At 48.3% G+C, this 24854-nt stretch overlaps 1 protein-coding gene across 2 annotated transcripts in view; it reads left to right on the top strand.

Moving 5' to 3' along the window:
• Positions 1–24854, top strand: part of PRKD1 (protein kinase D1) — a 720579-nt gene that overhangs the window by 658738 nt on the left and 36987 nt on the right. The window lies entirely within an intron of this gene.

Below are 24854 nucleotides of genomic sequence, written 5' to 3'. Positions count from 1 at the left end.
TGTGTGTTCAGACATGTGCTGCTGCTCACCTCAATTGTGTGTCAGAGGTGTGCCACTGCACTCTTTCGGTTCAGCCGTGTATATTGGAATCACATGCTAACACTGCTGACCATTCCATCCTAATGGAAAGCTAGACTCTGAGTTTGTGGTTTAGACGGGAGAGCTCTGGATTGGTTGAGGTCATTTCCGAAGTTACTTTCTCTGTCTCGCTCCAAAGGTCAGAGACAGCTGCCATGTAAGCAGGGTTCTGTGATTTCACACTCTTATTTAACCAACGTATCCTGCCTCTTATTTCCTTATTAGTAATTATGCAGATGATACCCAGTTGATTCTCCATGTATACCTGTAATATCTAAATTCTCAATATATGACCACAATATCGAAAGCTACATTGAAATGCCCGTCTAGTAGTCCTGGGCGACAGAATGTGCCATAAGTCTGCTGGAAACCTCAAGCAGCAGATTCCTTACCTTAGAATTTTCCGCAGGTGTCAGACTGGATCCAGACATTTTTCATGACCAGTGTCCCTGCACTCCAGTAGGTAGCGTTGTTCGGCTCTGAGCAGCGTTGTTGGCGTCCTCCACACCGGAAGTGACGTGCGCAGTGCCTGTATAGGCTCCACTGCAGTGCGCTGATGTCAGTTCTTTTCTTTCTGCGACAGTTGGCGCAGATCCAGAGAGAGCTACCCTGGCAGTGACCTTTTAATTGTGCTTTTTCAATATTCTGTTGAAGTTTTTTGAGACTTGTCTCCTGGTGTGGCAGGGATATTGACTAGGAAGTCTGGTTTGAAGCCTTGTGGTGCTTGTCACCGGTAGATGTTGGTGACGGACCCGCACCTCGTCTGCCTCTTGTGTCTTTTGAGTGTGACCACAATGCCAAGACCTGCATCAGTTGTCGCGCACTGCACCCCAAGGCCTAGAGGGAGTGATCCCTCAAGTTCCTTGCCGCTCGATGTGCGACGCCCCGACAGTCTGGATCCCGATTGAGAGGATGGTGCAGGGATTGGTCGTGGAGCCACAGATCTTCGCTGTACTTGAAGTCGTCTTCCGGTAAGTCCAACAAAAAGATGAAAAGCAAGAAGTCAAAGAGGTCTTTGATTTCACCCCATCTGTTGAAGTCATATAACAAGACAAGGGAACATCAACAATCAAGTCCTTGCTCCCTGGTGACTGATTTGCATATGGCTGGGTCCAAACTGAGATAGCATGGTAGGCAAGAAAAGATGGATTTGGATGCGGCCCGAGCGATTGCCTGTGGCTGAGATTAATTCAAGCATTCCATCCATCACCTTGTTGTTTTAGCATTTGCCACCCTAAGTGCACCGCATATGCGAAGATGTAGGTCCCAGGCTCACTGTGCCACTGGAACCAAGCTATACCTGGCTGAAGAGCCCTAATGAGGGTGAAACTGGTTCCTGGATGCTTCTGTTGTTGTTCAGAGAGGACCTAGCCTGGCAGTTCGGGCTGAACTGTTCCCATAAAGAACAGGGTCAAGACTGATTTGCATATGACTAGGTCCAAACTGAGATGGCATGTTGGGCAAAAAAAAACATGGACTGGGATGTGGCCCTGAGCGATTCCCAGTGGCTGAGAGCACTCCATACATCACCTTGTTGTTTTTGCATCTTCTGCCTTAAGAATGCTGGGTGTCCCCAGGCGTGGGACGGGGCTCACTGTGCCACTGGAACCAAGCTATTTTGGCTGAAGAGCTCTTACTAGGGTGAAACTTGTGTCTGGTTCAGCAGGGAGGACCTGGCCTGGCAGTTTGGGCTGGACTGTTTCCATGAGGAGCAGAGTCAAGACTGATATAAATATGGCTGGGTTCAAACTGAGATGGTGGGAAAAAAATGATGGATTGGGAGGTGCCCGAGCGATTGTCAGAGGCTAAGATTAATTCAAGCATTCCATTCATCACCTTGTTGTTTTTTCAACTGGCTCCATGATTGAGCCTGTGCCTGGGCCGGTTCCATTCCTCCTTGAATTTCCGAGAGCGGAGCGACCCTCACCCAACTCTATGAATTTTCTGACGCCATGCACCTCATATTTGAGTGGTCTTCCCTCACTGGGGTGCCTTTGGGCCCCATGGGTTCAGGAGGGCCCACCCCTACTGGTTCCCCCCGGAAGGTCCGTCCCCGGCATGGGTCAGGCCCCTTGGATGCACAGATGGATCCGGACAGGTGCAGGTCATACCAGCTTGTCCTTCCCTGATGCCATTGTCCCGGCTCTGCCGGCACCATCCCCATTCTCATCCCTGACTCTAACACTAAGCCAGAGGACCCTCATCTAACTCCTGTGCCGACTGAAGCCTTACCCTCCAAGCTGGAGCCTGAGCCCCATTTTAGGACTTGGGTAGGATTGGGAGGGGCCACTGGACCCTGAAGAATACCAGCCCTTAGATCCCAACATTGACTGGTGTGAGGAATTGGCAGACACCAATAGGCTGGAAAACTCTCCTGATACTGGCATGGTCTCTCCTCTTACCGTGGCTATGGAGGAGGGAGCATCTTTTGCTATGGTGGTGAGTAGGGTGACCGAGGTCCTGAACCTTAGCCTGCCATCAGAGGCTGCCAACACTAAAGTCCTGACAGAGTTGCTTCAGCTGGGAGTTACCCCCTCAGAACCGCTTCTCCCATTTAATGAATCTCTTACAGACATCCTGCTGGGGACTGATCCAAGTCCTGCACAAGGTCAACACCCTACCATGGAGTGCTTGGTAGTCCATTGTAGGAAAGTACCATCTTGCCTGGCATGTTACCCCCATTTTTCACTGTATATATGTTGTTTTAGTTGTATGTGTCACTGGGACCCTGGTAACCCAGGGCCCCAGTGCTCATAAGTGTGCCTGTATGTGTTACCTGTGTAGTGACTAACTGTCTCACTGAGGCTCTGCTAATCAGAACCTCAGTGGTTATGCTCTCTCATTGCTTTCCAAATTGTCACTGACAGGCTAGTGACCATTTTTACCAATTTACATTGGCTTACTGGAGCACCCTTATAATCCCCTAGTATATGGTACTGAGGTACCCAGGGTATTGGGGTTCCAGGAGATCCCTATGGGCTGCAGCATTTCTTTTGCCACCCGTAGGGAGCTCTGACAATTCTTACACAGGCCTGCCACTGCAGCCTGAGTGAAATAACGTCCACGTTATTTCACAGCCATTTTACACTGCACTTAAGTAACTTATAAGTCACCTATATGTCTAACCTTTACCTGGTAAAGGTTAGGTGCAAAGTTACTTAGTGTGAGGGCACCCTGGCACTAGCCAAGGTGCCCCCACATTGTTCAGAGCCAATTCACTGAACTTTGTGAGTGCGGGGACACCATTACACGCGTGCACTACATATAGGTCACTACCTATATGTAGCTTCACCATGGTAACTCCGAATATGGCCATGTAACATGTCTATGATCATGGAATTGCCCCCTCTATGCCATCCTGGCATTGTTGGTACAATTCCATGATCCCAGTGGTCTGTAGCACAGACCCTGGTACTGCCAGACTGCCCTTCCTGGGGTTTCTCTGCAGCTGCTGCTGCTGCCAACCCCTCAGACAGGCATCTGCCCTCCTGGGGTCCAGCCAGGCCTGGCCCAGGATGGCAGAACAAAGAACTTCCTCTGAGAGAGGGTGTGACACCCTCTCCCTTTGGAAAATGGTGTGAAGGCAGGGGAGGAGTAGCCTCCCCCAGCCTCTGGGAATGCTTTGTTGGGCACAGATGTGCCCAATTCTGCATAAGCCAGTCTACACCGGTTCAGGGACCCCTTAGCCCCTGCTCTGGCGCGAAACTGGACAAAGGAAAGGGGAGTGACCACTCCCCTGACCTGCACCTCCCCTGGGAGGTGTCCAGAGCTCCTCCAGTGTGCTCCAGACCTCTGCCATCTTGGAAACAGAGGTGCTGCTGGCACACTGGACTGCTCTGAGTGGCCAGTGCCACCAGGTGACGTCAGAGACTCCTTGTGATAGGCTCCTTCAGGTGTTAGTAGCCTTTCCTCTCTCCTAGGTAGCCAAACCCTCTTTTCTGGCTATTTAGGGTCTCTGTCTCTGGGGAAACTTTAGATAACGAATGCATGAGCTCAGCCGAGTTCCTCTGCATCTCCCTCTTCACCTTCTGATAAGGAATCGACCGCTGACCGCGCTGGAAGCCTGCAAACCTGCAACATAGTAGCAAAGACGACTACTGCAACTCTGTAACGCTGATCCTGCCGCCTTCTCGACTGTTTTCCTGCTTGTGCATGCTGTGGGGGTAGTCTGCCTCCTCTCTGCACCAGAAGCTCCGAAGAAATCTCCCGTGGGTCGACGGAATCTTCCCCCTGCAACCGCAGGCACCAAAAAGCTGCATCTCCGGTCCCTTGGGTCTCCTCTCAGCACGACGAGCGAGGTCCCTCGAATCCAGCGACACCGTCCAAGCGACCCCCACAGTCCAGTGACTCTTCAGCCCAAGTTTGGTGGAGGTAAGTCCTTGCCTCACCTCGCTGGGCTGCATTGCTGGGAACCGCGACTTTGCAAGCTTCTCCGGCCCCTGTGCACTTCCGGCGGAAATCCTGTGTGCACAGCCAAGCCTGGGTCCACGGCACTCTAACCTGCATTGCACGACTTTCTAAGTTGGTCTCCGGCGACGTGGGACTCCTTTGTGCAACTTCGGCGAGCACCGTTTCACGCATCCTCGTAGTGCCTGTTTCTGGCACTTCTCCGGGTGCTACCTGCTTCAGTGAGGGCTCTTTGTCTTGCTCGACATCCCCTCTCTCTGCAGGTCCATTTTGCGACCTCCTGGTCCCTCCTGGGCCCCAGCAGCGTCCAAAAACGCCAAACGCACGATTTGCGTGTAGCAAGGCTTGTTGGCGTCCATCCGGCGGGAAAACACTTCTGCACGACTCTCCAAGGCGTGGGGGATCCATCCTCCAAAGGGGAAGTCTCTAGCCCTTGTCGTTCCTGCAGTATTCACAGTTCTTCAGCCTAGTAAGAGCTTCTTTGCACCAACCGCTGGCATTTCTTGGGCATCTGCCCATCTCCGAGCTGCTTGTGACTTTTGGACTTGGTCCCCTTGTTCCACAGGTACCTTCAGACAGGAATCCATCGTTGTTGCATTGCTGATTTGTGTTTTCCTTGCATTCTCCCTCTAACACGACTATTTTGTCCTTAGGGGAACTTTGGTGCACTTTGCACTCACTTTTCAGGGTCTTGGGGTGGGTTATTTTGCTAACTCTCACTATTTTCTAATAGTCCCAGCGACCCTCTACAAGGTCACATAGGTTTGGGGTCCATTCGTGGTTCGCATTCCACTTCTGGAGTATATGGTTTGTGTTGCCCCTATCCCTATGTTTCCCCATTGCATCCTATTGTAACTATACATTGTTTGCACTGTTTTCTAAGACTATACTGCATATTTTTGCTATTGTGTATATATATCTTGTGTATATTTCCTATCCTCTCACTGAGGGTACACTCTAAGATACTTTGGCATATTGTCATAAAAATAAAGTACCTTTATTTTTAGTATAACTGTGTATTGTGTTTTCTTATGATATTGTGCATATGACACTAAGTGGTACTGTAGTAGCTTCACACGTCTCCTAGTTCAGCCTGAGCTGCTCTGCTAAGCTACCATTATCTATCAGCCTAAGCTGCTAGACACCCTATACACTAATAAGGGATAACTGGGCCTGGTGCAAGGTGCAAGTACCCCTTGGTACTCACTACAAGCCAGTCCAGCCTCCTACATTGGTTGTGCAGTGGTGGGATAAGTGCTTGAGACTACTTACCACTCTTGTCATTGTACTTTTCATAAGAGAAAAATATACAAAACAAGGTCAGTGTATATACACATAGACAAAAAGTTTTGCATTTCCTCTTCTCACTGTTTTCTAAGTGCTGAAAAGTACTACTAAACTTTCAAAAAGTTCTTAAAAGTTTAAAAAGTTTTTTTCTGTCTTTCCAAAAAGTTCTGAAAACTTTTTTCTCTTTGTCTATCACTTTAACTCTCTCTAAAAATGTCTGGCACAGGCCAAAAAGTTGAACTGTCCAAACTTGCATATGATCACCTTAGCTGGAAAGGAGCAAGGAGTCTCTGCATAGAGAGAGGTTTGAGTGTAGGGAAGAATCCTTCCTTAGAACTGTTAATTAATATGCTTAGAGTACAGGATAAGGCCATAAGTGCCCAATCTGTAGAAAAAGTAGCTAATGGTTCTCAATCTGATCCAGGGACTCCCCCAGGAAAAGGTTCAGGAAAGAAACTTCTCAGCCTGCCCATTACTAGACAGTCTAGCATAGTTGGTACAGAGGTTGAATCACATCATACTGATGATGTGCTCTCACATTATACTGGTAGCCAAGCTGTTAGGGTGCCCTCTGTAAGGGACAGGTCTCCTTCTGTTCATTCCCATCATACCTCTGTATCTAGAAATGTCCCTCCCACCCACCCTGATGACAGATTGTTAGAAAGGGAGCTCAATAGATTGAGAGTGGAGCAAACCAGACTGAAGCTCAAGAAGCAACAGCTGGATTTGGATAGACAGTCTTTAGAAATAGAGAGGGAAAGACAGAAAATGGGTTTAGATACCCATGGTGGCAGCAGCAGTATTCCCCATAGTCATCCTGCAAAAGAGCATGATTCCAGGAATCTGCATAAGATAGTTCCCCCTTACAAGGAGGGGGATGACATTAACAAGTGGTTTGCTGCACTTGAGAGGGCCTGTGCTGTACAGGATGTCCCTCAAAAGCAGTGGGCTGCTATCCTATGGCTATCATTTACTGGAAAAGGTAGGGATAGGCTCCTTACTGTAAAAGAAAATGATGCTAACAATTTCCAAGTTCTTAAGAATGCACTCCTGGATGGTTATGGCTTAACCACTGAACAGTACAGGATAAAGTTCAGAGATACCAAAAAGGAGTCTTCACAAGACTGGGTTGATTTCATTGACCAGGCAGTGAAGGCCTTGGAGGGGTGGTTACATGGCAGTAAAGTTACTGATTATGACAGCCTGTATAACTTGATCCTGAGAGAGCATATTCTTAATAATTGTGTGTCTGATTTGTTGCACCAGTACTTGGTGGACTCTGATCTGACCTCTCCCCAAGAATTGGGAAAGAAGGCAGACAAATGGGTCAGAACAAGAGTGAACAGAAAAATTCATACAGGGGGTGACAAAGATGGCAACAAAAAGAAGGATGGTAAGTCTTCTGACAAGGGTGGGGACAAATCTAAAAATGAGTCTTCATCAGGCCCACAAAAACACTCTGGTGGGGGTGGTGGGCCCAAATCCTCCTTTAATCAGAACAAGGAAAAGAAACCATGGTGCTATTTATGTAAGATAAAAGGCCATTGGACAACAGATCCCAGTTGTCCAAAGAAAGGCACCACAGCTCCTACCACTACAACCCCTACTGCTACACCTAGTGTCCCTACTAATAGCAGTGGTGGTGGGAGCAAACCTACTAATAGCCAATCCAAGGGAGTAGCTGGGATCACTTTTGGTAATTTAGTTGGGGTTGGTCTGATTAGGGAGACCACAGAGGCTACTTTAGTCTCTGAAGGGGCTATTGACTTAGCCACTTTGGTTGCTTGCCCCCATAACTTGGAGAAGTACAAGCAACTAACCCTAATAAATGGTGTTGAGGTCCAGGTCTACAGGGACACAGGTGCCAGTGTCACAATGGTGATTGAGAAACTGGTGCACCCTGAACAACACATACTTGGACACCAGTACCAAGTAACCGATGCTCACAACATAACACAAAGCCACCCCATGGCTGTTGTAAATCTCAACTGGGGGGGGGTATCTGGTCCAAAGAAAGTTGTGGTAGCTTCAGATTTACCTGTAGACTGTCTATTAGGGAACGATTTGGAGACATCAGCTTGGTCAGATGTGGAGTTGGAGGCCCATGCAGCAATGCTGGGCATCCCAGGGCATATTTTTGCTTTGACAAGGGCTCAGGCCAAAAAGCAAAAAGGACAGGGAAGCTTGGATCCTGGAACAATGGACCAAGTGCTCCCTAAAGCTAGGGCTAGTAGAAGCAAACCACTTCCTACTATCCCTCCCTCTACAGTGGATTCAACTTCTGAGGAAGAAGAATTCCCTCCCTGTGCAGAACCTACACCAGAGGAGCTGGAAGCAGACACTGCTGAGCTTTTGGGTGAAGGGGGGCCTGCCAGAGAGGAGCTGAGTGTGGCACAGCAAACCTGTCCCACATTAGAGGGTCTCAGACAGCAAGCTGTCAAACAGGCTAATGGGGATGTCAGTGACTCACACAGAGTTTACTGGGAGGACAACCTCTTGTACACTGAGCAAAGGGATCCTAAACCTGGAGCTGCCAGGAGATTAGTGATTCCTCAGGAGTACAGGAAGTTCCTCCTAACACTGGCACATGACATTCCCTTAGCTGGGCACCTGGGTCAAATGAAAACTTGGGACAGATTGGTACCACTGTTTCATTGGCCTAGGATGTCAGAGGACACAAAAGAATTTTGTAAGTCCTGTGAAACCTGTCAAGCCAGTGGCAAGACAGGTGGCACTCCAAAGGCACCCCTTATCCCACTGCCTGTGGTTGGGGTTCCCTTTGAAAGGGTAGGGGTTGACATAGTTGGCCCCCTTGACCCTCCTACTGCTTCAGGCAATAGGTTTATCTTGGTGGTAGTGGACCATGCCACAAGATATCCTGAAGCTATTCCTTTAAGGACCACTACAGCTCCTGCAGTGGCAAAGGCCCTCCTGGGAATATTTTCCAGGGTGGGCTTCCCAAAGGAAGTAGTATCAGACAGAGGAAGCAATTTCATGTCTGCATACTTAAAGGCCATGTGGAAGGAGTGTGGTGTAACTTACAAGTTCACAACACCCTATCATCCACAAACAAATGGACTGGTGGAGAGATTTAATAAAACTCTCAAAGGCATGATTATGGGACTCCCTGAAAAACTCCGCAGGAGATGGGATATCCTTCTACCATGCCTCCTTTTTGCCTACAGGGAGGTACCCCAGAAAGGAGTGGGCTTCAGCCCCTTTGAACTTCTTTTTGGACACCCTGTTAGGGGTCCACTCACACTTGTAAAGGAGGGTTGGGAACAACCTTTAAAAGCTCCTAAGCAGGATATTGTGGATTATGTACTTGGCCTCAGATCAAGGATGGCTGAGTACATGAAAAAGGCCAGTAAAAACCTTCAGGCCAGCCAAGAGCTCCAGAAGCAATGGCATGATCAGAAGGCTGTTTTGGTTCAGTACCAACCAGGGCAGAAAGTGTGGGTCTTGGAGCCTGTGGCCCCAAGAGCACTCCAAGATAAATGGAGTGGTCCACACACAATTGTTGAAAAGAAGGGTGAAGTCACCTACTTGGTTGACTTAGGCACTGCCAGGAGTCCCCTTAGGGTGCTCCATGTCAACCGCCTGAAACCCTACTATGACAGGGCTGATCTCACCCTGCTCATGGCAACAGATGAGGGACAGGAAGAAGACAGTGATCCTCTACCTGATCTCTTCTCTTCCACAGAACAAGATGCTCTTGTGGAAGGGGTAGTTTTGGCTGATTGTCTTACTGCTGAGCAGAAAGATAATTGCATAAATCTCCTAGGACAATTTTCAGAACTCTTCTCCATTGTGCCAGGCACCACTTCTTGGTGTGAGCACACTATAGATACTGGAGACAGTTTACCTGTCAAAAGTAAGATCTATAGGCAGCCTGACCATGTCAGGGACTGCATAAAGCAAGAAGTTCAGAAGATGTTGGAACTAGGAGTGGTTGAGCACTCTGACAGTCCATGGGCTTCTCCTGTGGTACTGGTACCAAAACCCAATTCTAAAGATGGAAAGAAGGAAATGAGGTTTTGTGTAGACTATAGAGGTCTCAACTTGGTAACCAAAACAGATGCTCACCCTATACCCAGGGCAGATGAGCTAATAGATACACTGGCATCTGCCAAGTATCTAAGCACTTTTGATTTGACTGCAGGGTATTGGCAGATCAAAATGTCAGAAGATGCTAAACCTAAGACTGCATTTTCTACCATTGGAGGACATTACCAGTTTACTGTAATGCCTTTTGGTTTGAAAAATGCACCTGCCACTTTTCAGAGGTTGGTGAACACAGTCCTGCAAGGGCTGGAAGCTTTCAGTGCAGCATATTTGGATGATATAGCTGTCTTTAGCTCCAGCTGGGATGATCACCTGGTCCACCTTTGGAAAGTTTTGGAGGCCCTGCAAAAGGCAGGCCTCACTATCAAGGCTTCAAAGTGCCAGATAGGGCAGGGTAAGGTGGTTTATCTGGGACACCTTGTTGGTGGGGAACAGATTGCACCACTTCAGGGGAAAATCCAAACTATTATTGATTGGATTCCCCCTACCACTCAGACTCAGGTGAGAGCCTTCCTAGGCCTCACTGGGTATTACAGGAGGTTCATTAAGAACTATGGCTCCATTGCAGCCCCTCTTAATGACCTCACATCCAAGAAAATGCCTAAAAAGGTATTATGGACAGCAAACTGTCAGAAAGCTTTTGAGGAGCTGAAGCAGGCCATGTGCTCTGCACCTGTCCTGAAAAGCCCTTGTTACTCTAAAAAATTCTATGTCCAGACTGATGCATCTGAATTAGGAGTAGGGGCAGTCCTATCACAACTTAATTCTGAGGGCCAGGATCAACCTGTTGCTTTTATTAGTAGAAGGTTGACCCCTAGAGAAAAGCGTTGGTCTGCCATTGAGAGGGAGGCCTTTGCTGTGGTCTGGGCTCTGAAGAAGTTGAGGCCATACCTGTTTGGCACTCACTTCATTGTTCAAACAGACCACAAACCTCTACTTTGGCTAAAACAAATGAAAGGTGAAAATCCTAAATTGTTGAGGTGGTCCATATCCCTACAGGGAATGGACTATACAGTGGAACATAGACCTGGGAGTAGCCACTCCAATGCAGATGGACTCTCCAGATATTTCCACTTAGACAATGAAGACTCATCAGGTAATGGCTAGTCTTATTGTCCTTCGTTTGGGGGGGGGTTGTGTAGGAAAGTACCATCTTGCCTGGCATGTTACCCCCATTTTTCACTGTATATATGTTGTTTTAGTTGTATGTGTCACTGGGACCCTGGTAACCCAGGGCCCCAGTGCTCATAAGTGTGCCTGTATGTGTTACCTGTGTAGTGACTAACTGTCTCACTGAGGCTCTGCTAATCAGAACCTCAGTGGTTATGCTCTCTCATTGCTTTCCAAATTGTCACTGACAGGCTAGTGACCATTTTTACCAATTTACATTGGCTTACTGGAACACCCTTATAATCCCCTAGTATATGGTACTGAGGTACCCAGGGTATTGGGGTTCCAGGAGATCCCTATGGGCTGCAGCATTTCTTTTGCCACCCATAGGGAGCTCTGACAATTCTTACACAGGCCTGCCACTGCAGCCTGAGTGAAATAACTTCCACGTTATTTCACAGCCATTTTACACTGCACTTAAGTAACTTATAAGTCACCTATATGTCTAACCTTTACCTGGTAAAGGTTAGGTGCAAAGTTACTTAGTGTGAGGGCACCCTGGCACTAGCCAAGGTGCCCCCACATTGTTCAGAGCCAATTCACTGAACTTTGTGAGTGCGGGGACACCATTACACGCGTGCACTACATATAGGTCACTACCTATATGTAGCTTCACCATGGTAACTCCGAATATGGCCATGTAACATGTCTATGATCATGGAATTGCCCCCTCTATGCCATCCTGGCATTGTTGGTACAATTCCATGATCCCAGTGGTCTGTAGCACAGACCCTGGTACTGCCAGACTGCCCTTCCTGGGGTTTCTCTGCAGCTGCTGCTGCTGCCAACCCCTCAGACAGGCATCTGCCCTCCTGGGGTCCAGCCAGGCCTGGCCCAGGATGGCAGAACAAAGAACTTCCTCTGAGAGAGGGTGTGACACCCTCTCCCTTTGGAAAATGGTGTGAAGGCAGGGGAGGAGTAGCCTCCCCCAGCCTCTGGGAATGCTTTGTTGGGCACAGATGTGCCCAATTCTGCATAAGCCAGTCTACACCGGTTCAGGGACCCCTTAGCCCCTGCTCTGGCGCGAAACTGGACAAAGGAAAGGGGAGTGACCACTCCCCTGACCTGCACCTCCCCTGGGAGGTGTCCAGAGCTCCTCCAGTGTGCTCCAGACCTCTGCCATCTTGGAAACAGAGGTGCTGCTGGCACACTGGACTGCTCTGAGTGGCCAGTGCCACCAGGTGACGTCAGAGACTCCTTGTGATAGGCTCCTTCAGGTGTTAGTAGCCTTTCCTCTCTCCTAGGTAGCCAAACCCTCTTTTCTGGCTATTTAGGGTCTCTGTCTCTGGGGAAACTTTAGATAACGAATGCATGAGCTCAGCCGAGTTCCTCTGCATCTCCCTCTTCACCTTCTGATAAGGAATCGACCGCTGACCGCGCTGGAAGCCTGCAAACCTGCAACATAGTAGCAAAGACGACTACTGCAACTCTGTAACGCTGATCCTGCCGCCTTCTCGACTGTTTTCCTGCTTGTGCATGCTGTGGGGGTAGTCTGCCTCCTCTCTGCACCAGAAGCTCCGAAGAAATCTCCCGTGGGTCGACGGAATCTTCCCCCTGCAACCGCAGGCACCAAAAAGCTGCATCTCCGGTCCCTTGGGTCTCCTCTCAGCACGACGAGCGAGGTCCCTCGAATCCAGCGACACCGTCCAAGCGACCCCCACAGTCCAGTGACTCTTCAGCCCAAGTTTGGTGGAGGTAAGTCCTTGCCTCACCTCGCTGGGCTGCATTGCTGGGAACCGCGAATTTGCAAGCTTCTCCGGCCCCTGTGCACTTCCGGCGGAAATCCTGTGTGCACAGCCAAGCCTGGGTCCACGGCACTCTAACCTGCATTGCACGACTTTCTAAGTTGGTCTCCGGCGACGTGGGACTCCTTTGTGCAACTTCGGCGAGCACCGTTTCACGCATCCTCGTAGTGCCTGTTTCTGGCACTTCTCCGGGTGCTACCTGCTTCAGTGAGGGCTCTTTGTCTTGCTCGACATCCCCTCTCTCTGCAGGTCCATTTTGCGACCTCCTGGTCCCTCCTGGGCCCCAGCAGCGTCCAAAAACGCCAAACGCACGATTTGCGTGTAGCAAGGCTTGTTGGCGTCCATCCGGCGGGAAAACACTTCTGCACGACTCTCCAAGGCGTGGGGGATCCATCCTCCAAAGGGGAAGTCTCTAGCCCTTGTCGTTCCTGCAGTATTCACAGTTCTTCAGCCTAGTAAGAGCTTCTTTGCACCAACCGCTGGCATTTCTTGGGCATCTGCCCATCTCCGAGCTGCTTGTGACTTTTGGACTTGGTCCCCTTGTTCCACAGGTACCTTCAGACAGGAATCCATCGTTGTTGCATTGCTGATTTGTGTTTTCCTTGCATTCTCCCTCTAACACGACTATTTTGTCCTTAGGGGAACTTTGGTGCACTTTGCACTCACTTTTCAGGGTCTTGGGGTGGGTTATTTTGCTAACTCTCACTATTTTCTAATAGTCCCAGCGACCCTCTACAAGGTCACATAGGTTTGGGGTCCATTCGTGGTTCGCATTCCACTTCTGGAGTATATGGTTTGTGTTGCCCCTATCCCTATATTTCCCCATTGCATCCTATTGTAACTATACATTGTTTGCACTGTTTTCTAAGACTATACTGCATATTTTTGCTATTGTGTATATATATCTTGTGTATATTTCCTATCCTCTCACTGAGGGTACACTCTAAGATACTTTGGCATATTGTCATAAAAATAAAGTACCTTTATTTTTAGTATAACTGTGTATTGTGTTTTCTTATGATATTGTGCATATGACACTAAGTGGTACTGTAGTAGCTTCACACGTCTCCTAGTTCAGCCTGAGCTGCTCTGCTAAGCTACCATTATCTATCAGCCTAAGCTGCTAGACACCCTATACACTAATAAGGGATAACTGGGCCTGGTGCAAGGTGCAAGTACCCCTTGGTACTCACTACAAGCCAGTCCAGCCTCCTACATCCATGCTTCCACTTCCCATGTAAATCCTCGCACATTCCCTACTACCCCACCGTATAGGGAATCCAAGAGGCTGGACACCTTACGCACAAAAATGTTTTCTTTCACCAGCCTGGCTCTGCAGTCCATGAACACTGCATGCCTTTTAGGCAGTTATTCCCATGCACTTTGAGATTTGGTTGCACAGGTGTTGTTTATGGTCCCGGAGGAGGCATGGGTAGCGAGAGGTTGGGACACTCCACCCCACGACACCCGCAACCTCCAAAACCCTATAGTTCACCTTTCAACAATCATGAGCAACCAGTGGAAGGCAGGATCCGCCATCACCTGCACCACTGGTGGTCAACAACAGCAGACTGCTACTCCCTTTCTTTCATGACTACCTCTCCCCCTAAGCCACCCACTTGTGACAGGCTGATGGAGGATAATCTCTCCTTATTCCGCCAGAAAGAGACGGCTCTCTTGGCCAACGGAGCCATAGAGAGGGTTCTGACATCAGAAGTAGGTTGTGGTTGTTATTCCTGCTACTTTATAGTGCCCAGAAAGGCCTATTGTAGACCTGAACCTGCTCAACTTCTTCCTCAAAAAGGAGAAATTCTAAATGCTCGCTCAAGTCCTGTCTGCATATTTTCAGATCCTCATCTTGCCTGCGCACAGGCGTTACCTGCGGTTCAAGGTAGGACACAAGCACCTTAAGTTCGCTGTGCTCCCTTTTGGCCTTACCAACACCTCTCAGGTGTTCACCAAGGTGACAGCAGTGGTTGCAGCTCATCTGTGATGATCAGGGGTACCCTTCTTTCCCTATCTTGATGACTGGCTGATGAAGGCAGGCTCGCCTCGGGCAGTCATCTCCCACCTCCAGACTACGGTGGACCTCTTGCACTCACTGGGTTTCACTATCAGCATGCCCAAGTCACACCTGACTCCCTTTCAGGCGCTCCCTTTCTTCGGAGATGTTCTGGACACAGTGCAGTGGCAGGCTTATCCTCCCACATGGAGAATCCAAGATATTCAGACTATGATACGATGTTTCAGCTTCTATCCTGGGTTTTGGTGAGACTGACTCTGAGGCTGCTGGGCCTCATGGACTCTTGCACGCTGCTTGTTACCGATGTCCAGTGGCATATGCAGGCTCTGCAGTGCGACCTGAAGTTCCAGTGGGCGCAGCATCATGGGAATCTCTCCGATATGGTCCAGATCCTGGGGGGAACTGCAAAAGATCTGCAGTGGTGTTAACAAACTGCGATTGGGTCAGCAGCAGACCCTTCTTCCTTCCCCAACCTGATCTGACAGTAGGGACAGATGCATCACCCGTGGGATGGGCAGTCATCTGGGAGAGTCGGAAATCAGAGGCCTATGGTCTTCAGCAGAATCCGAATCCACATCAGCCTACTGCATCTGCAGATGTTCCTGCTGGCATTGAAAGCCTTTTTGCCTTCCATCAACGGAAAGCTAGTGCAGGTATTCACGGACAATACCACCACTGTGTGGTACTGCAACAAACAGGGTGGGGTGGGTGGTGTGCTGGACTCTTTATCAAGAGGCCCTGCTTCTCTGGCCATGGCTGGAATGTCAGGGCATATCCCTGATGATTCAACACCTGCGGGCTCCCTGAATGCCAGTGCTGACAAACTCACCGACGACGTCTAGCGGATCATAAGTGGCATCTCCATCCGGAAGTAGTGCAAGGCCTCTTTCAGCAGTGAGGAGAGCCTTGGTTAGATTTGTTCTCCACCTCCGAGAGCATGCAATGTCAGCATTTTTGCACGCTTGAGCTTCCAAGGGTGCTATCGCTCAGAGACACCTTTCATCTCGAGTGGAGCTCAGGCCTCCTGCACACCTTTCTGCACATACCACTTCTGCCCAGGGTTTTTAAGAAAATAAGGAACGACCGGGCCCAAGTCATCCATATGGCTCTGGACTGAGGTTGGAGACTTTGGTATCCCGAGCTGCTGAGAATGGCCATCGGTCCTCTGATCAGACTGCCCGTATGGGAGGATCTTCTGTCGCAGCAACAGGGGAGGTTCTTCCACCTGAAGCTGTTAACACTTCGCTTTCATTAGTGGAGATTGAGCAGCGACAGTTGACAGCTTTTAACCTTCCGGCCAAAGTCTGTAAAGTCATCTTAGCAGCCAGGCGTCCTTCCACCAAGACAGTATATTCCTGCTATTGGGGCAAGTTTGTGGCATGGTGTGCTGAAAAGCAGGCTGACCTCTTTTCTGCTCCCCTTTCTCAGGTATTTTTGTTTGTTCTTTTTAGAGGGCTATCTTTCTGCCATCCCAGCATTTCTGTGGTTGCCAGATCAGCCAATCCCTGTCCAAATTCCCTATTGTAAATAGGTTTTCTAAAGGTCTCCAACACATGTCCCTACCTTTACCCTTCATCATGCCTCAGTGGGACCTAAACTTAGTACTCACCTTTCTAATGTGCACTCTTTTCGAGCCACCACACAACTGTCCTATCAGGCTCCTTACCATCAGGACAGACTTTCTGATGGCCATAACATCTAGCCTGAGGGTCAGTAAGTTCCCTGCTTTGTCATCTAGGCCTTCATACATCATCATCTATCCAGACAAGATGGTCCTTCACGCCAGAGCCTCCTTCCTTCCGAATGTGGTTACTCCCTTTCATGTTGGCCAATTAATTATCCTGCGTACATTTTTCACTTTGCCGCATTTCTCTAAAGAAGACAAGCAACTCCATCGACTGGACCCAAAAAAAGCACTGTCGTTCTACTTTGACCACACAAAAAAGTTTTCGGAGGATAACTAACTGTTTGTGGGGTATGTCAGAGCCAAAAAAGGGAAGTCCGTGCAGAAATTAATCATCTCCAAATGGATTGTTCTCTGCCTTATAATCTGCCACTCATTGGCCGTGAAGCAACCTGCAGAGGGTTTGCGTGTTCATGCCACAAGAGCAAAGGCTGCAACCACTGTGCTAGCACGCTGAGTCCCGATCCTGAACATCTGCCAGCCAACAACTTGGGTCTCTCTGCACATCACAAAGCAATACTGCCTGGACAGTTAGGTCCTTCAGGATGGCAATTTGCCCGTTCAGTCCTTCAGGACTTTTTGTTGTGAAATGGCTTTGCAGACCCACCTCTGGGGAGGTATTGCTTGCATACCTATTCTATGGTATGAAATGTGTGGCTAGAAGTCCCTATCAAATGAACAAGTTACTTACCTTCGGTAAGGAGTTATCTGGTTGAATCTCTGTCTAACCGCAGATTCCTGACCAACCCACCTATCCTGCCCGCTCTGCAAACAGATATCTAGGGACAGGACTATTCCCCTTTGAGGACCCTTGTTTTCCCCACCAGTGGTCAGTGTTCCTGCACTCCTGGTGTGGAAAGTTGCAAAACAAAGTGATGTCAGCACACTGGGTGGAGCCTATATAGGCACCACGCACATCACTTCCAGTGCGGATGATGTGGACGATGCCGCGTGTAGCTGAACAATGCCGCCTACCGACATGCAAGGGTACTACTCACGAAAATGTTCCGGATCCAATCTGATGCCTCGGGGTAATTCTAAGGTAAGGAATCTGCAGCTAGGTAGAGTCTCTCCCAGCTTTGTGATCATGTAAGGTAAGGTGAGGTAAGTTACGTGTTCAACTATCCCAAGAGAACTTAGATCATCGTGGTAGGGGCAACTATGGCTTCCGGGGCCCAAAGGTCTGTGGCCAGCAGCCTCGCAAGTAGCTCCATTCACATTTATAAACAAATCTTGAAATTAGGGTGACCGCCTCCCTCCAGGTCCTTAAGGGCACTGTTTCCAATCCTGGACTTTTGTGTGTTATCCTGATGTATTTTGTGTATTGTGGTCTAGTTTTGCTTCAACTAATGAGATTAACACCTGAAATCAATGATTTGTATCCCCTTGCTTGGAGTCAGGATCGACCAAGACCTTGCCTTGTCAGGAAGGTAATGTAATAATAGGTACCCAGGACTAACCCTCATACCCAATTTACAGAGCCTGGGTAAATGACAAGGAAAAAATACAACGATTCCATGGGAGGCTATTGCGTGGTGATTGGTCTATGCTACATGAATAATACATAAGCCCAAATTTCTCATACGTAAAAACTCCTCACATGTAGCCTTGTCACTATGGAGAGTAGTTTAAATTAGGGAAGACTTTGAATCCACTGACACAAAGTCCACATATGATTATAACACTTATAAATTATGGTAGTATGCATTGAGATGACAGAAGGCATTACTCTGGTCCATTAATCTATTTTAAGATTCACTGGTTAAGTATGTTGTGATTCCACCCTCTCACTTTTGATTTATCTGCTAATACTGGTGGAGTAGAGGAGCCTTTTTGAGCTGATTACAGGTTATTAGACAGGCAAACCAATCACAATAAATAAGTAACCCTGGATCTAGTCAACGGTCACAATTATGACAGCTCATCACAACGTGGTTCCCTTCCCCTTGAAGAAAGAAGGGTGGGCTCAACCGGCCTCTAGGAGCTAGTGTGGACCCAATGATTAAGCGTGCCATTACTAGAGTAGGTGAGGGTCACTAGAAAAGATAGAACTTCTTTCTTCAAAGGTAAGGGAACCACGTTGGGATGAGTGCTCATAATTGTGACCGTTGAGGGTTTGCGTGTTCATGCCACAAGAGCAAAGGCTGCAACCACTGTGCTAGCACGCTGAGTCCCGATCCTGAACATCTGCCAGCCAACAACTTGGGTCTCTCTGCACATCACAAAGCAATACTGCCTGGACAGTCAGGTCCTTCAGGATGGCAATTTGCCCGTTCAGTCCTGCAGGACTTTTTGTTGTGAAATGGCTTCGCAGACCCACCTCTGGGGAGGTATTGCTTGCATACCTATTCTATGGTTGTGAGAAAGTAGCCTCTTTCTAGTCTTGTTACCCCCACTTTGGGCCTGTTTGTGAGTGTATGTCAGGGTGTTTTCACTGTCTCACTGATATCCTGCTAGCCAGGGCCCAGTGCTCATAGTGAAAACCCTATGTTTTCAGTATGTTTGTTATGTGTCACTGGGACTCTGCTAGTCAGGACCCCAGTGCTCATAAGTTTGTGACCTATAGGTATGTGTTCCCTGTGTTATGACTAACTGTCTCACTGAGGCTCTGCTAATCAGAACCTCAGTGGTTATGCTCTCTCATTTCTTTCAAATTGTCACTAACAGGCTAGTGACCAATTTTACCAATTTACATTGGCTTACTGGAACACCCTTATAATTCCTAGTATATGGTACTGAGGTACTCAGGGTATTGGGGTTCCAGGAGATCTCTATGGGCTGCAGCATTTCTTTTGCCACCCATAGGGAGCTTTGACAATTCTTACACAGGCCTGCCACTGCAGCCTGAGTGAAATAACGTCCACGTTATTTCACAGCCATTTTACACTGCACTTAAGTAACTTATAAGTCACCTATATGTCTAACCTTTACCTGGTAAAGGTTAGGTGCAAAGTTACTTAGTGTGAGGGCAACCTGGCACTAGCCAAGGTGCCCCCACATTGTTCAGGGCCAATTACCCGGACTTTGTGAGTGCGGGACACCATTACACGCGTGCACTACATATAGGTCACTACCTATAAGTAGCTTCACAATGGTAACTCTGAATATGGCCATGTAACATGTCTATGATCATGGAATTGCCCCCTCTATACCATCCTGGCATAGTTGGCACAATCCCATGATCCCAGTGGTCTGTAGCACAGACCCTGGTACTGCCAAACTGCCTTTCCCGGGGTTTCACTGCAGCTGCTGCCAACCCCTCAGACAGGCTTCTGCCCTCCTGGGGTCCAGCCAGGCCTGGCCCAGGATGGCAGAACAAAGGACTTCCTCTGAGAGAGGGTGTTACACCCTCTCCCTTTGGAAAATGGTGTGAAGGCAGGGGAGGAGTAGCCTCCCCCAGCCTCTGGAAATGCTTTCATGGGCACACATCGTGCCCATTTCTGCATAAGCCAGTCTACACCGGTTCAGGGACCCCTTAGCCCTGCTCTGGCACGAAACTGGACAAAGGGAAGGGGAGTGACCACTCCCCTGACCTGTACCTCCCCTGGGAGGTGCCCAGAGCTCCTCCAGTGTGCTCCAGACCTCTGCCATCTTGGAAACAGAGGTGCTGCTGGCACACTGGACTGCTCTGAGTGGCCAGTGCCATCAGCTGACGTCAGAGACTCCTTCTGATAGGCTCCTTCAGGTGTTGCTAGCCTATCCTCTCTCCTAGGTAGCCAAACCCTCTTTTCTGGCTATTTAGGGTCTCTGGGGGTTATTCTAACTTTGTAGGAGGTGTTAATCCTTCCCAAAAGTGACGGAAAAGTGACGGATTTACCACCAGCCGTATTACGAGTCCATTATATCCTATGGAACTCGTAATACGGCTGGTGGTATATCGTCACTTTACCGTCACTTTTGGGACGGATTAACACTCCTCCAAAGTTAGAATAACCCCCTCTGTCTCTTGGGATTCCTTAGATAACGAATGCAAGAGCTCATCCGAGTTCCTCTGCATCTCTCTCTTCACCTTCTGCCAAGGAATCGACTGCTGACCGCGCTGGAAGCCTGCAAAACTGCAACAAAGTAGCAAAGACGACTACTGCAACTCTGTAACGCTGATCCTGCCGCCTTCTCGACTGCTTTCCTGGTGGTGCATGCTGTGGGGGTAGTCTGCCTCCTCTCTGCACTAGAAGCTCCGAAGAAATCTCCCATGGGTCGACGGAATCGTCCCCCTGCAACCGCAGGCACCAAAGAACTGCATCACCGGTACCCTGGGTCTCCTCTCAGCACGACGAGCGAGGTCCCTTGAATCCAGCAACTCTGTCCAAGTGACTCCCACAGTCCAGTGACTCTTCAGTCCAAGTTTGGTGGAGGTAAGTCCTTGCCTCCCCACGCCAGACTGCATTGCTGGGAACCGCGACTTTTTCAGCTACTCCGGCCTCCGTGCACTTCCGGCGGAAATCCTTTGTGCACAGTGCAGCCTGGGTCCACGGCACTCTAACCTGCATTGCACGACCTTCTAAGTTGTTCTCCGGCGACGTGGGACTCCTTTGTGCGACTTCGGGTGAGCACCGTTTCACGCATCCTCGTAGTGCCTGTTTCTGGCACTTCTGCGGGTGCTGCCTGCTGCTGAGAGGGCTCCTTGTCTTGCTCGACGCCCCCTCTGTCCCCTGACGCAATTGGCGACATCCTGGTCCCTCCTGGGCCACAGCAGCATCCAAAAACACTAACCGCACGATTTGCAGCTAGCAAGGCTTGTTGGCGGTCTTTCGGCGGGAAAACACTTCTGCACGACTCTCCACGGCGTGGGGGATCCGTCCTCCAAAGGGGAAGTCTCTAGCCCTTGTCGTTCCTGCAGAAACCTAAGCTTCTACTGTCCAGTAGCAGCTCCTTTGCACCCACAGCTGGCATTTCCTGGGCATCTGCCCATCTCCGACTTGCTTGTGACTTTTGGACCTGGTCCCCTTGTTCCACAGGTACCCTCGACTGGAAATCCATCGTTGTTGCATTGTTGGTTTGTGTCTTTCCTGCAGAATTCCCCTATCACGACTTCTTTGTCCTTTGAGGAACTTTATTGCACTTTGCACTCACTTTTCAGGGTCTTGGGGTGGGTTATTTTTCTAACCCTTACTATTTTCTAATAGTCCCAGCGACCCTCTACAAGGTCACATAGGTTTGGGGTCCATTCGTGGTTCGCATTCCACTTTTGGAGTATATGGTTTGTGTTGCCCCTATCCCTATGTGTCCCCATTGCATCCTATTGTAACTATACATTGTTTGCACTGTTTTCTAATACTATTACTGCATCTTTTGGTATTGTGTACAAATATCTTGTGTATATTTGCTATCCTCATACTGAGGGTACTCACTGAGATACTTTTGGCATATTGTCATAAAAATAAAGTACCTTTATTTTTAGTATATCTGTGTATTGTGTTTTCTTATGATATTGTGCATATGACACTAGTGGTACTGTAGGAGCTTCACTCGTCTCCTAGTTCAGCCTAAGCTGCTCTGCTAAGCTACCATTATCTATCAGCCTATGCTGCTAGACACCCTATACACTAATAAGGGATAACTGGGCCTGGTGCAAGTACCCCTAGGTACTCACTACAAGCCAGTCCAGCCTCTTACAATGGTATGAAATGTGTGGCTACAAGTCCCTATCAAATGAACAAGTTACTTACCTTCGGTAAGGAGTTATCTGGTTGAATCTCTGTCTAAACGCAGATTCCTGACCAACCCACCTATCCTGCCCGCTCTGCAAACAGATATCTAGGGACAGGACTATTCCCCTTTGAGGACCCTTGTTTTCCCCACCAGTGGTCAGTGTTCCTGCACTCCTGGTGTGGAAAGTTGCAAAACAAAGTGATGTCAGCACACTGGGTGGAGCCTATATAGGCACCACGCACATCACTTCCAGTGCGGATGATGTGGACGATGCCACGTGTAGCTGAACAACGCCGCCTACCGACATGCAAGGGTACTACTCACGAAAATGTTCCGGATCCAATCTGATGCCTCGGGATAATTCTAAGGTAAGGAATCTGCAGCTAGGTAGAGTCTCTCCCAGCTTTGTGATCATGTAAGGTAAGGTGAGGTAAGTTATGTGTTCAACTATCCCAAGAGAACTTAGATCATCGTGGTAGGGGCAACTATGGCTTCCGAGGCCCAAAGGTCTGTGGCCAGCAGCCTCGCAAGAAGCTCCATTCACATTTATAAACAAATCTTGAAATTAGGGTGACCGCCTCCCTCCAGGACCTTAAGGGCACTGTTTCCAATCCTGGACTTTTGTGTGTTATCCTGATGTATTTTGTGTATTGTGGTCTAGTTTTGCTTCAACTAATGAGATTAACACCTGAAATCAATGATTTGTATCCCCTTGCTTGGAGTCAGGATCGACCAAGACCTTGCCTTGTCAGGAAGGTAATGCAATAATAGGTACCCAGGACTAACCCTCATACCCAATTTACAGAGCCTGGGTAAATGACAAGGAAAAAACACAACGATTCCATGGGAGGCTATTGCGTGGTGATTGGTCTATGCTACACGAATAATACATAAGCCCAAATTTCTCATATGTAAAAACTCCTCACATGTAGCCTTGTCACTATGGAGAGTAGTTTAAATTAGGGAAGACTTTGAATCCACTGATACAAAGTCCACATATGATTATAACACTTATAAATTATGGTAGTATGCTTTGAGATGACAGAAGGCATTACTCTGGTCCAATAATCTATTTTAAGATTCACTGGTGAAGTATGTTGTGATTCCACCCTCTCACTTTTGATTTATCTGCTTATACTGGTGGAGTAGAGGAGCCTTTTTTAGCTGATTACAGGTTATTAGACAGACAAACCAATCACAATAAATAAGTAACCCTGGATCTAGACAACGGTCACAATTATGACAGCTCATCACAACGTGGTTTCCTTCCCCTTGAAGAAAGAAGGGTGGGCTCAACCGGCCTCTAGGAGCTAGTGTGGACCCAATGATTAAGCATGCCACTACTAGAGTAGGTGAGGGTCACTAGAAAAGATAGAACTTCTTTCTTCAAAGGTAAGGGAACCACGTTGGGATGAGTGCTCATAATTGTGACCGTTGACTAGGTCCAGGACTATTTATTTATTGTGATTGGTTATTGAATTGGGATGGTGTATCCCTGGGTGGAGAGTGGATCCCCCCACCCCAAAAAAAAGATCCTTCCAGCCCTTTTGGGATTGAGAACCAACTCAGTGTTGGTGGTTTCTTAATGCTCTACATATAAAGACTATTAGACAGACGACCTATAAGGTCCGCATAATCATTTCAAAGGGCCGAAACAAGTTGGGCTTTCTTGCAGGATGAATTGGTGTGGCATCCCTGTTGTTACATATGCACCTATGTATATAAATCACACACTTGTCACCTTTGCACACTGCCTTTGTGCACTAATGTCTATTAATTATAGGACTGCGATGATGCAATAATACAACATCACGTCTTTTATAAGGAGCGGCCCTTGTGTGCATCTGTTGAGTATTGCTGGACTGGTGAATTAATTGCGACAGATTGGATCTATGCAGTATACCTGTCATGAAGGAATCACATGGGATCATTGTGCTTGTTTTACTAAATGTTGGCACAGGTGGTCTCCAGGTTAATATTGCAGCCACACAAGGGCAGTCTGCTTCTTTGGCGTAAAGGCTTCAGAGAGTGCAGGATGCAGTAGCTTAGAGGATGTATTTGAAAAGGGGATATCATGTGTTTCCAAGACTGGGATCACTTCACTCCCTTCCAGTGAGAACAAGAATTTCCTTTCAGTCCATGTGTGTTACTATCTAAGCAGACCCCACTTTACCACCAAGAAGATAATCTGGTGTACCCAGGGCTACTGGAATGGGGGATTTCTGCTGCAGTGTAGTCCCCATCTTTTTTATGAATTTGCAACACCTTTCATCATATGCTGCATAATTCACAAATTCAAACAAAAACAATGTTGTTTCTGGGCGGAACAGATTAACAGAAACTAAAAACAAATGTGTCCAGGGACCGGTTTCATTAATAGACAGTTTAGTACTTCTCTGGTCGCAGTTATATTAACAGACTAGTGCAGGCGGCTCCCTTTGCTGCAGTCTCAATAATAACCTGGTCTAGATATCTCTCCTCACTCAAGTCTCATTGATAACAATGTGTTGTGCACTCCTTTCTAGGTACCAGTTTCAATAGTATTCTATTCTCTGCATTTCTAAAGTGCATGGCTACCCCACCAGGCCTCCTGGCACTGGGCAGAATATGCAGACCATATTACACATAGAAATTAGATAAGTAGCAAAGTTTGTAGTTGCTTTGTGAAACTCAATTCATCTTTCACCTTACAAATCTTTAAGGAACCATGTAGGCAAAGACTCGGCTGCCGCTTCTCTACTCA

Source organism: Pleurodeles waltl, chromosome 9 (assembly GCF_031143425.1).
Source record: "Pleurodeles waltl isolate 20211129_DDA chromosome 9, aPleWal1.hap1.20221129, whole genome shotgun sequence".
Lineage (NCBI taxonomy): Eukaryota > Metazoa > Chordata > Amphibia > Caudata > Salamandridae > Pleurodeles > Pleurodeles waltl.
Note: the sequence above shows the minus strand (reverse complement) of the source record. Positions and strands in the feature narration are given on the sequence as shown.